The following is a 10,534-nucleotide window of genomic DNA, read 5'->3' as shown; positions in this document are numbered from 1 at the left end:
TGGCTAAGATGGTAAGGAAAGAATATTTGATGCCTGCTTTTGCCTTACAATCTTTAGAGTTATAATTGGAGGATAAAAGGAAAGGAGTAAGCCCTGCATTCTTTGGCTGGTGCTTCAGTTTTTCTTGTCTGAAGAGTCAAAGCCAGCATCTGCACCATTCATGCTGGGGGCCATCTGTGTGGTACAGAAAATTAACTTTAAACAAGAGCAATAAGAAGATTACTAAGGAAAGGGCTTGTACTTTGAAACCCAGTGCTAGGGAAGTGGAAGGACAAACATTGGGATGACACTTGAATTTTGCTCTCAGTAGGATTTAACATGTGGCACGTGACTTAACCACAGGCTGCCTTGCAAAATACAGTTTCTTGCATGGTACTTCATCCTGAGCTTCACTGAAAACAAATGGCTGTGCACAAGCTCCTGCTTTAAACTGCTCACTGCCTGGTTATGTGATGTTGGTCAATGCCTCTAAGAGTGACTTGGCTGGCTGGGGAACCCAGACACAGCATGATGGCTGTGAACTGAGGCTGAGGGATGCTATGGAAATCCAGCTGTGTTGATCAGCTTCCTGTGACATTCTGGGCTTCTCCTGGGCTGGTGCTGTTACTTGTGGGTGATCTATGTGGCCAGATTCTAGCTGCAGGCATTAATTACTTCTGTCCTGCTGGGAATCTGTACATCAGAGAACATCAGAGTAGAGGCACTGATGTTTTATCCAGAAATGGCAATTACCAGGACAAGAATAAATAAAGCTTGGAGCCTGGACTGAACCCAAGTGGCAGGGAATTCCTGGCTACTTCCAGAGAGATGCATCCCTAATTTACAGAAAATATGCAGAATGACTGTGATCTTTATAACAAGCTAACACTTGTAATTCCAACAAAAGTCAACAGCAGTTGTAAACATTTGATCCAGGAGGAAATTGTGCTTGTGAGGCTGGGAAGGAAATGCCTTGAAACTAAGGAGTACAATACTTACAAACTCTGCCATAAGAGTAAAAGCATAACAATGCTGTTGGACTGATGAATTTCTTCATCTTAAAGTTATTAGTTTGTTTAGTAGTCACAACTTAACACTATCCTTGAATTTATTTTTATTTCAGTAAACAGTTTGGCCAGCAGAAAATATATTGATTTCATCTTCCTTACAGTCTGTGAACTTACTCCATGGCATATTGTGAAGCATGCAAGTATTGTACTTGAATTGCAAAAGAATTTATTTGAGACTTCTGCTCAAATTCTCTATTAAAATATTTAACATATAAGCAATTTTTTCATATTATACTAGTATGTTTAAATCTGTAACTAATTCACTTAGAGAATTTCTATAAATGAAGCTTCCTGCTTGCAATTGCTTTTCAAAGTTGTAATGGCTGTGGTTTTTCTTTTGACATACCGACAATAAGCAAACCTTATGTCCTAACGTAGCAGTCCTTGTGAGCAGAGACAAGAGATGGGCAGCACCATTCGTTCCTAAGATGCATACATTAAGTTTTTACAAGATTGGTGACTTTCAAGATCTCATGGCTGAAGGCACTGGATGCCACATTTGGGTAAAATATAAAAATAATCATAAGTAATAAACACCAACAACACTGTTCTTTGCCCACAGGTACAATATTAATCAAAGGTAATCTTTGTTAAACTAAGTAGAGTCATTTTCTTTCCTACTGTTTCTTTGTATAATGTAAGCACACAAATTCACTGGGGGTAGTATTTCTGTTCAATTTCCAAGCAGCAGCCAACATTTCTGTTTTGTACAGTGATTGGTGGGTGACTGAAATCAGGTCATGCACCATCAGAACACTGTGCATAATGGGATGAGCCTATTAAAATATCCAGTCCTGACCTAACTCTCACCTAAATAAAATGTAACTTAAATGATGGCATAGCAACAGCAGCTTCTGCACAAAAGGAGAAGCTTCAAATACTCTCACAACCTCTGGTAAGTCATTTTCAGGTGTATTTTTGGGAAGGAGGGTGGGGAGGGGGGGAGGGAGAGGGTAATCATGAAATACAAAAGCATGAAAATACAGAGGCAGCAGGCAGGGTCTGTAACAGGAGCTCAACTTTTTCAGACTTTTTACTCATGATTACTGATAACTGAAAGTCTCTTGTCTTTGAAGATCACCAACTACTTGCTGTCATACCTTCTTACGGAGTAGGAAACAGGCAAACAGCTATTATAACAGTATCACTCAAATTTAGTTTGTGGAACTTCTGGGACCATGTATGAATACCATCTGGAGATACAGTGTCACTGGATAAGAATGTGGTAATTACCCAGAGCTCATTTAAGTCAGAGGACTATAGAACATTCAGTATCTTGCCCTTAATGAGGTACTAAACAGATTTGCAGTACCCAAACACAAATAAAGACTTAGACTGCTTTGTAGAACAGCACTAGAAATTAATTCTTGTGACTACCAAGGGAGAAAAGCAGAGATGCTGCTTCTAATGCAATTTAAGCACAGTATGGGTACCCACATTTCAAATGATGATTTTTACTTCTCAGCTGTTGCCCAGCTATGGAGGAAGTTCAGCTCTGAAAGCGTCTGGGTGGAACTTTACAACTTCCTGTTTGCATACAGCTGTGCTTCAAAGGGAGCAGCCACAGCAGCCCCAAGTTCAGCTCCTGCCTGTGGCCAATGAGTTCAGCCTAAATTTCACTGTCTTAGTCCTGGTCTACAGTCCTACCTCAACTCAGGTCAACTGACTTGCTCATCCCTTCAGTAGATCACAAGGAACACTTTGCTGTCTCACAGCCTGCCTTGTACAGGCCTCATGCTGGGTTTTGTTGTCTGTTCAGATTGTTATTATCTGAAGTGCAGCTGCACAAAGAGATAATGGTGAAAATGGTATTCCATAGATCATGTTTGCAGTAGGTGGGAAGCCCTGGTTAATTTTTCTTGCCAGTCTGAAGAAGCATGTGATATGTTTGGTATGTTTTAATAACTAGGCTACTGTAAAGAAAAGGATGCAGGATAAAGACTGAGAGATGTACTCTTTCAAAGAACTGAACAGAATTAGGAAGGCTGGTGTTCAGGGCTCTCACCTGAATGCAAACATTCTGCTTCTGTACATTATGTGTGTTCCTGCATATTACATGTTTACTTCTTATGAACTGGAACACATAACCCCCTCTTTGTTTTTGTCTTGTTTTCACAAACAAAATTTCTTTCCTGTATAAGTAGCCATTTCAACAGGAAACGGAGAGAAGGAATGCTGTCCAGCATATCCTTGATGCTCATTATTAGGAAAGTATTGTGGGAGGTAGGTCAAACACTCTCATGGCAAGCAGAAAACCAAGAGATCTTCCTGCACCTTGGATAAATGTGGCACAGGTGTGTAAGACAGTTATCTGTTTGTTCTTCCTCAAACATAGCATGTAAATACTTCAGGAAAGTGTGGCTGTTGGATCATGACTTCTGTGAGGTGGGTCCTACAGCCTCAGACAGCTGACTTTATGCAGAAGTTTATTTACTACTTTTCTGTATCATTTTAGGCAGCTCATGGGATTTTTACTACCCATGGGCTTTCTTCATACCCTGAATTTGCTTTTTCTTAGACCTCAGATTTTATTTTTTATTTTTACTACACCTTAGCAACAAGTATTATAGCAGATTGGCTTGGAGTAAAATGGGTCACTGTTCTTGAATTTGTCAAATGTAAACACTTCAAGTGCGTTTTGTCTATTTACGATAATAGTGATTTTTAGGTCAACTTGAATGAGAAAGAGGGTGTTTTCCAAAAGTGGAGCACGTGAAACTATTAAACCAAGGTAAGTGTAGTTCTTATCTGAGGCATTTTACTTTGCCTATAAAACAGTGTATGACAATCTGACAAAAACTCTGCAAAGCAAAGAATCAAAATATGTGAGCTGGAGAGAATAGGAAAAATAAAAGAGGAACCCACAGTCCCATTTCAATCTCAGTCTAATTTCTTCCCCGCTATCAAGGAAGAAGAGAGGATTTGTATTTGTGGTATTCTTGCTAGCAAGAAGCAAGAACAAGCAGCAGAAAGAACCTTGTAGGATCTGTATCTCTTTCATTGTCTCTTTCTGAAAGGCAAAAGCTTTTAAAAAAGTCTTCCTAAAATCACTGATAATTCAGAATGGATGAGCCTTGGCCAAAGTGCTGGAGCTGTGAGATTGAGGGTGGCAGTTTGCAGCCTTCCACAACTGAAAGCAAAGATCCTCAGGCTGTCAACTTAAAAAAAGTAAAAGGACAGACTTGTTTCAGACCTGAGGTTGGCAGCTGGTAGCTGGAGTGAGAGCGCTTTCCTTAGCTGTGACGGTTTAAAGGGAACCTGTTTTAGCAGGGAATGGGACTTGACCCCCCTGCGGTCCCTTCCAGCCTCTATGATTCTGTGATTCTCTTAAATATATGTAGGATGGCCAAGTTTTGCGGAGAGGGCTTTCCTTTCCCCAGGTGGCACCCGGGGTGCCACTGCAAACATAAGGCCTGTCCTCATTTCTGCAGAAGCAGTAAGCTATGAACCAAGGGCAGACTGGAAACAGCACTCAGAGCACACTGCTGCTTTCATACTTTCACTCACAGGTCATCAATGCTATAAAAGTACACAGAGCTAGCACAAGTCGTGTAGATGCAACCACCATGCGCCCTGCAAGTACGGGATGTGCTACACGTACCAAACCACCACTTGTTTTCCACAATCTGGGAAAACACCGTGCTTCACTTTGACAGCACACTTAATTATTTTCCTCACAGAGCACTGTGCGTCCAGCAGCTCAGCAAATTTACTCGAGAACGTTTGATTCTACTTACTTAGATGTAAGTAATCAGTAGTCTCGCTGCCAAGAAGCCTTGAAATTAATTGAGCGCAAGAGGGGTTTGTGGGACTGGAGGGGAGGCCCTGACCATCTGGAAGAGCGCCGTCATCAAGTCTCCGGCTCCACTCGCTGCTGAGCCGCTGCGGGCGGCAGGAGGGGCAGCGGCCGGTGCCGGCCTCCCCAGAGGTGCGACGGGCCGGCCTCGCGGCGGGGCACGGCGGGAACGGACGAGGTGAGGCGGCGGAGGCTGCCCAGGCCCGCCGAGCTGCGGGCGCGGGGCCGGGCTCGGCTTGCTGAGGAAATATCCTTTAAAAATAACTCCGGAGTTAACTTCTGTGAGCTCCGCACCCACCCGCGCTTGTCACGGCGCCGGAACGGATTCGCGTTTTCTGCGCTGTGGCACGCGGGAGAAGCGCCACAGAAGCAATGCTCCCGCGGAGCTGCCCGCTGTGGCGCCGCGGGTGCCCTCCTGTCACGGCGGGGGCCGGGCCGCGCTCCCGTCGCTCTCCGCCCCCGCCGCCTGTTGCTATTTTTACCGCCGATCCCACTGCGGAAGGAGGGGGCGAGCGGCAGCCGCGGGGCGCGAGGCACGGCCTGGCCCGCCGCAGGTACGGGCGGACGCTCTGCCCGCCGCCCCGAGCCCGTTAGCGGCTCCTGACCCCTCGCCTCCTCTCTCCCTCTCTCTCTCCCTCTCCCCCTTCGGCGGGAGCGGGCGGGCCAAGCTGCCCGGCGGGGACTTCTCGCAGCGCGCGGCGCCGGTAAGGGCGGTGAGGGGCGGCGAGGGTCGGCGAGGGACGGCGGGGCCCGCTGCGGGACTAGACGGGACGCGGGGCGGTGGATGAGCGGCGTTGGGCTGAGCAGGGCCGCTGCTAGCGAGGGCGGGAGGAGGAAGAGCGGCTCTCAGCTCTGAGGAAGTGGAGGAGCTGAGGCGGCCGTGCATCCCGCCCGGGGAGCGTGCCGCGCTGCGGGTTGAATCGCGTTGCCGTCCCGCGCCGCACAGCTAGACTTTCTTTCCGCAAGAGAACGGGATTTTCGCTTCGACAACCCCCCCACATCCCTACGCTGCCTCTCCGGCCCTTTAAATTCGCGTTTTACATTAACGAGGGAACGAGCTCGTGAAAAGCGTGCTCAGGAGGGGACTGAGAGGTGGTTATTTATAGCGCGGAGCGAAGAGAACGCGTGTGCTGCGCTGCGCTGCGCGGGGTGGGCGGCACTGCGGGGCCGGGCAGGGCTGAGCCCGAGGTCCGCGCTTAGGCGTGCACCTTTCAGCCTCTCGACGGGTCGGGCCTTCACCTTCCTGAAAGTCAGAGGTAATACGTGAAAATAGAGATGCTTGCAGGTGAGAGAAGTGCCGGGTTGGAAGGAATGCGGGACAGAAAGAATGAGACGAGTTGGCACTCTTCTCACTTTGCAATTTGGTTAGCTGACAAGTTGGATACGGGTGTTTTTGGCGTGGGTGTGCAATCGGACAAAGTGGAATGGCACTGAGGATGTGTGGGAGCTAGCAAGCTCTGTTAACAGGTTCCTTCGATGCATTGTAAGGGTAGGAGCACCTGGTGCCTCATTTGGGTCAGTGCAAGGCTGGCTTAGGAGTATCCCAGTTCTGATCTCAGTCATCAGAATGTTATTTCTATGCGTTGTTATTAGCAATACATGTGAAGGGAAGGAACAGAAAACTCTTGTCTGCATTTGATACTTAATTACAAGCTTGTATGCTTATTATCAGGAGTATTTATTATTTTGCTTGCCTCTTTCTTTATTATTTATCTACTTAGATATTTATAACCCATTTGGGAAGTAAAATAACTGCTGGCTGTATAGGCAGGTATCTCGGATGCAATGTTTACCACAAAGCTAATTGATTTTCTCAGTATATATGGTAAAACGTTACTCATGGCCTTAACCAAATATGCTAAAGGAATTGAAAGGACTTGTAAAGAAGTCAGAACTTAATGCACGTTTATGTGAAAAAAGAATGGAAATTGCCAGTAATTTCTGAGGCAGATTGACTTCTGGGTTTGTACATGTTGTTGCCCACTGCACGTAATTCCAGAAGGAAGCAGCAGAAAGGAAGGGGCTATCAGGTAAAATAACCTTGTGAAAGAAGAGTATTTTATGATTCCAAGTGCCAGTGTGGTTTAAATGAGAGCTGTTTGAAAATGGGGAGCAACTTGTGGTATGCTATCTGGCCTGTTTCCTCCGGTGAAGTAAGGCTGCTCAGGAGAATTGTCTGGAGCTGGAAGATGATGAGGCCTGCAGTTAGCTGCCCCACCATGCAATTTAAGGGATGCTGCACTGTGACACTGGAGAACAGTTTCTTTTTGTGCACGTTGGTGAAACCAGAGAAGGATCTCTTCTTAGCAGTGACCGTATCAAGATGTACCAGCATATATTTTCATTTGTATTTTCCTGCCTTTCCTGCTAGGAGGATAGGGAAATCTGTCAGTGTGAGGGAAGCCAATGTAAATCTCGGTCAGGGATCAGACGGAGGGAGAAGAGTGGTATTTTGCTCTGGCTTGCTTTCCAGTGTTCTGGCTGCAGGCCAGGGCTCCTCATAATCCCCAACTAGGATGATATTTCTGCTAAAATAATCAGTGGTGAAGTGCAGGCAGTACCAGTGCCTTTGGCTCCATTTATCGGTCATGTTCAGTTCTAATGCTGTGCAGGGAAGAGCTGAACTAATCCATGTTCTTTCAGACCAGCTATTCTTCACAAGACCTTGCTCTGTAGTTGGAAGTGCTTCTTGGCTTCTTCAAGGGGAAAAAGGAAATGGACTCATGGAAAGAAGCAATGCTGTCAGCAACTTGGTGTGTAGTAACTGCACAATTGTCTCTTGGATGAACCCTGAAGTTGGGGAAGTTGGGTCTTGCAGCTCAGCAGTTCACAGACCACACTCCTCATTTAATCACTGGTGTGCAGATGTACTGCCTGCTGCCTTGCCCAACGTGCCTTGTGACTCATTGGTGCTGCTGTGGGTCCTGGTACTTCAGATGCCCCTAGGGGGGAGAGAGAGGAAGGTGGTGGAAAGCAAAGGGTGGCTTTGATCAGCAGTTATGTGTGCGCTGACTGAAAGTCTAAAACTTCTGGCTGTGTCTTTGTATTGAATTTATTCTAGTCCAGAAGAAACAAGGGATGAAGGATAACTCCTCACCACTGTAGCAGTTACTGCTTTTCTTGATTTGTGTGTGTCTTCTTGGTTTAGGACTGTCTCTGTGCCCTTTTTGCCTCGTTTTCTGTAGTAGCCTGACTACATCTCAAAGCTGCCTGTATATATTGTGTTGTGTTTTTTTTTTTTTAAGCTGTGTCAGATTTTCTAGTACAGGCCTATCAGCACTGTGTCACATGCTGTCTAAGCCTGCTTCTTGCTTGTGAGAAGCCGTTGGGTTGATAGCATGAAGGGAAAAGCTGAGGACACAGAGCACATCTATGTCCACATGTGTATCTTTTCTGTTAGTGGATAAGTCTAGTGGCTTCTAGTTTGTGTGGTGTGGTTTGATTCACTAGCACGGCTTTGCAGGGTTTGTTAGAGAAGAATTCAGTGATACCTGACTTGTGACAGTCTAAAATTACTGCTGAGGCAGGCAATTCTAGATCATAAAATCAGAATCACAAGGTTGGAAAGATCATCTGGTCCAACCATCCTCCCATTACCATTGCTACCACGAGCTACCAGGTCCAACACGCAATATCTAAAATGTTTCATTATTCTACTGCTTTTGTTTCTATTAATGTACTGCAATGTCAATGTCTCTTGTTCAGAGATATTACAGTTAAAGGGTCTGAATGATAAACACTTCCAACAAATGTGGAGGCCATCCAATACTCACTATTTTGTGCTACACTTTGCCTGATCAGATTTCATGCTGATGGAGCACCTACAGCTGTACCAAAGCAGGTTCAGTACTGACAACATTAAAGTACAATTTGGAAACTATTAAGACTTCTGAGAGTTGGCTGGGGAGTACGAATCAAGCTGATGCCATGTGCTTCTCAGCAATAAGTGCAAGGGGCAGAAGAGATGCTGAGCTTCAAGAGATGGTGATAGAGAGAAGCAAGAGGAACCATTCCAGCAAGCGCTGGGAGGAGAGCTGCAGGGATGCAGAGCCTTGCAGAGCTCTTCCAGCTGCAGGAAAGTGGCTGGTGAAATAAGCTTTGAAGAAGCTGTTTGTGAGTTAATCACTCAAATGCTGGAGAGGAAAATGTGATCTATGTGAGTCGTCTTTACTGGTACAGGTAGTGAAGGCACCTGCAGAGCCAAGTTTTGGAAGGGATGAGCTGGGTGATAGCAGCCAGAGGAGGATGAAATTGCTGCAGTGATGAGTAGCAGAGCCAAGGGCAGAGACTGGCCCAATGCACTCTTCACTCATAATGTGTGCTTTGTTTTTTGGCTAGCAATAGGCCTGCTAAGGTGAATGAAACTATAGGTCTAAGTTAAGAATGTACACAAATACTCAAGTTACTACCTAGTCCTTGCTGTAAATTGAAAGGATGGTACAGAAGCTAACGTGCAATTGGTATGATTTTCTTGGTGGGACTTGTAACTTGGTGGGCATGTAACTTAAGATCCAGGTGTGAGTAGGAGGAAATGACTGGGACAAGGCAGGTGGCATATGCAGAACATTAACATATAGAAGGCTTTGGGTTAGGTATAGAGAACTCTTGATCCTGAATTTGACCTCTGAGAAGCTGCACTTCTAGCTTCTCAGTGTTAGAAAATACAGCCTTCTAACATCCAGCTAATTGTTTTGATTTTAGTATGAATTATTTTTCTTTAAAAATAACAAATGCAGAGACTGAAGTATTTATGTTGTCAACTTTGCAAGATGTTTATTTTCTTTAAGAAGAGATGAATACTGGGAAGCTTTGCATTTATCTTAAATACTTTCCAACAATACAGTGTTTACTTAAGTATGACAGAATATTGACTTTTTTAAAAAGAAAAAGAAAACATGTTCAGTCCTTATGGTTGGCACTCAAAATGATGTATTATGTTGTGATCTTTACTCCTATTTGAAGCTGCAGTGCCTCATAGGTCTGGATAAAAAAGCATGGTAGTACTCCAAAGAAACTATTCTTCCTTGAAATGTTGACTCAAATGAAGTTGACTACAAATGACTTTGTACTTTTAAGTGCATAGCTTTTTTTTTTTTTTTTTTTTTTTTCAATTAATTGCATTGAGAAATATAGTTGCAAATAGGATGTGGTTGATGGGTCATCATTTGTTCAGCAGTTTGCTGCTCCTGTTTTCAAGTGAGAATGGAGCATTCTTTGGCTTTGCTAACCTCAGATTATTATGTATGTCACTAAATAATGAGAATGCTAAAAATCTGTCAACTCAATTTTCATGTGTTCTGGATTACACATGATAATAGTCATGAATGAAGCCAGTCTTCCTTGCAAGCTGCTGAACTGTATTTCCTTGTTACAGTTAAGGAGAATGCACTTGTAATAGAGTGTCAAAGAGGAAGTGAAGTTTCTTTGATTCCTGGCATGCAAAACTATAGCAATAACTGTATTTAGTAATTACACAGATAAGGTGTAAAAATGATTATTGAAGCAGCTGTCCTGTGCAATGCATTTATAGTCATCTTATGGAAGGTGGTTGTTTGCTAGCTTGTCAAACAATAACCACCCATGCACCCACCCTCCCCGAGGCTTTTAAGAAACCTTTCTTTAAAGAACTAGTCAACGTGTGTAGAATGCTACTAATGATGTTTGCTACAAACACTGTCTTTAAGTACTG

The sequence above is a fragment of the Tetrao urogallus genome (genome assembly GCF_951394365.1).
Source record: "Tetrao urogallus genome assembly, chromosome: 4".
NCBI lineage: Eukaryota > Metazoa > Chordata > Aves > Galliformes > Phasianidae > Tetrao > Tetrao urogallus.
The sequence above is the reverse complement of the archived record's forward strand: the minus strand, read 5'-3'. Positions refer to the sequence as shown.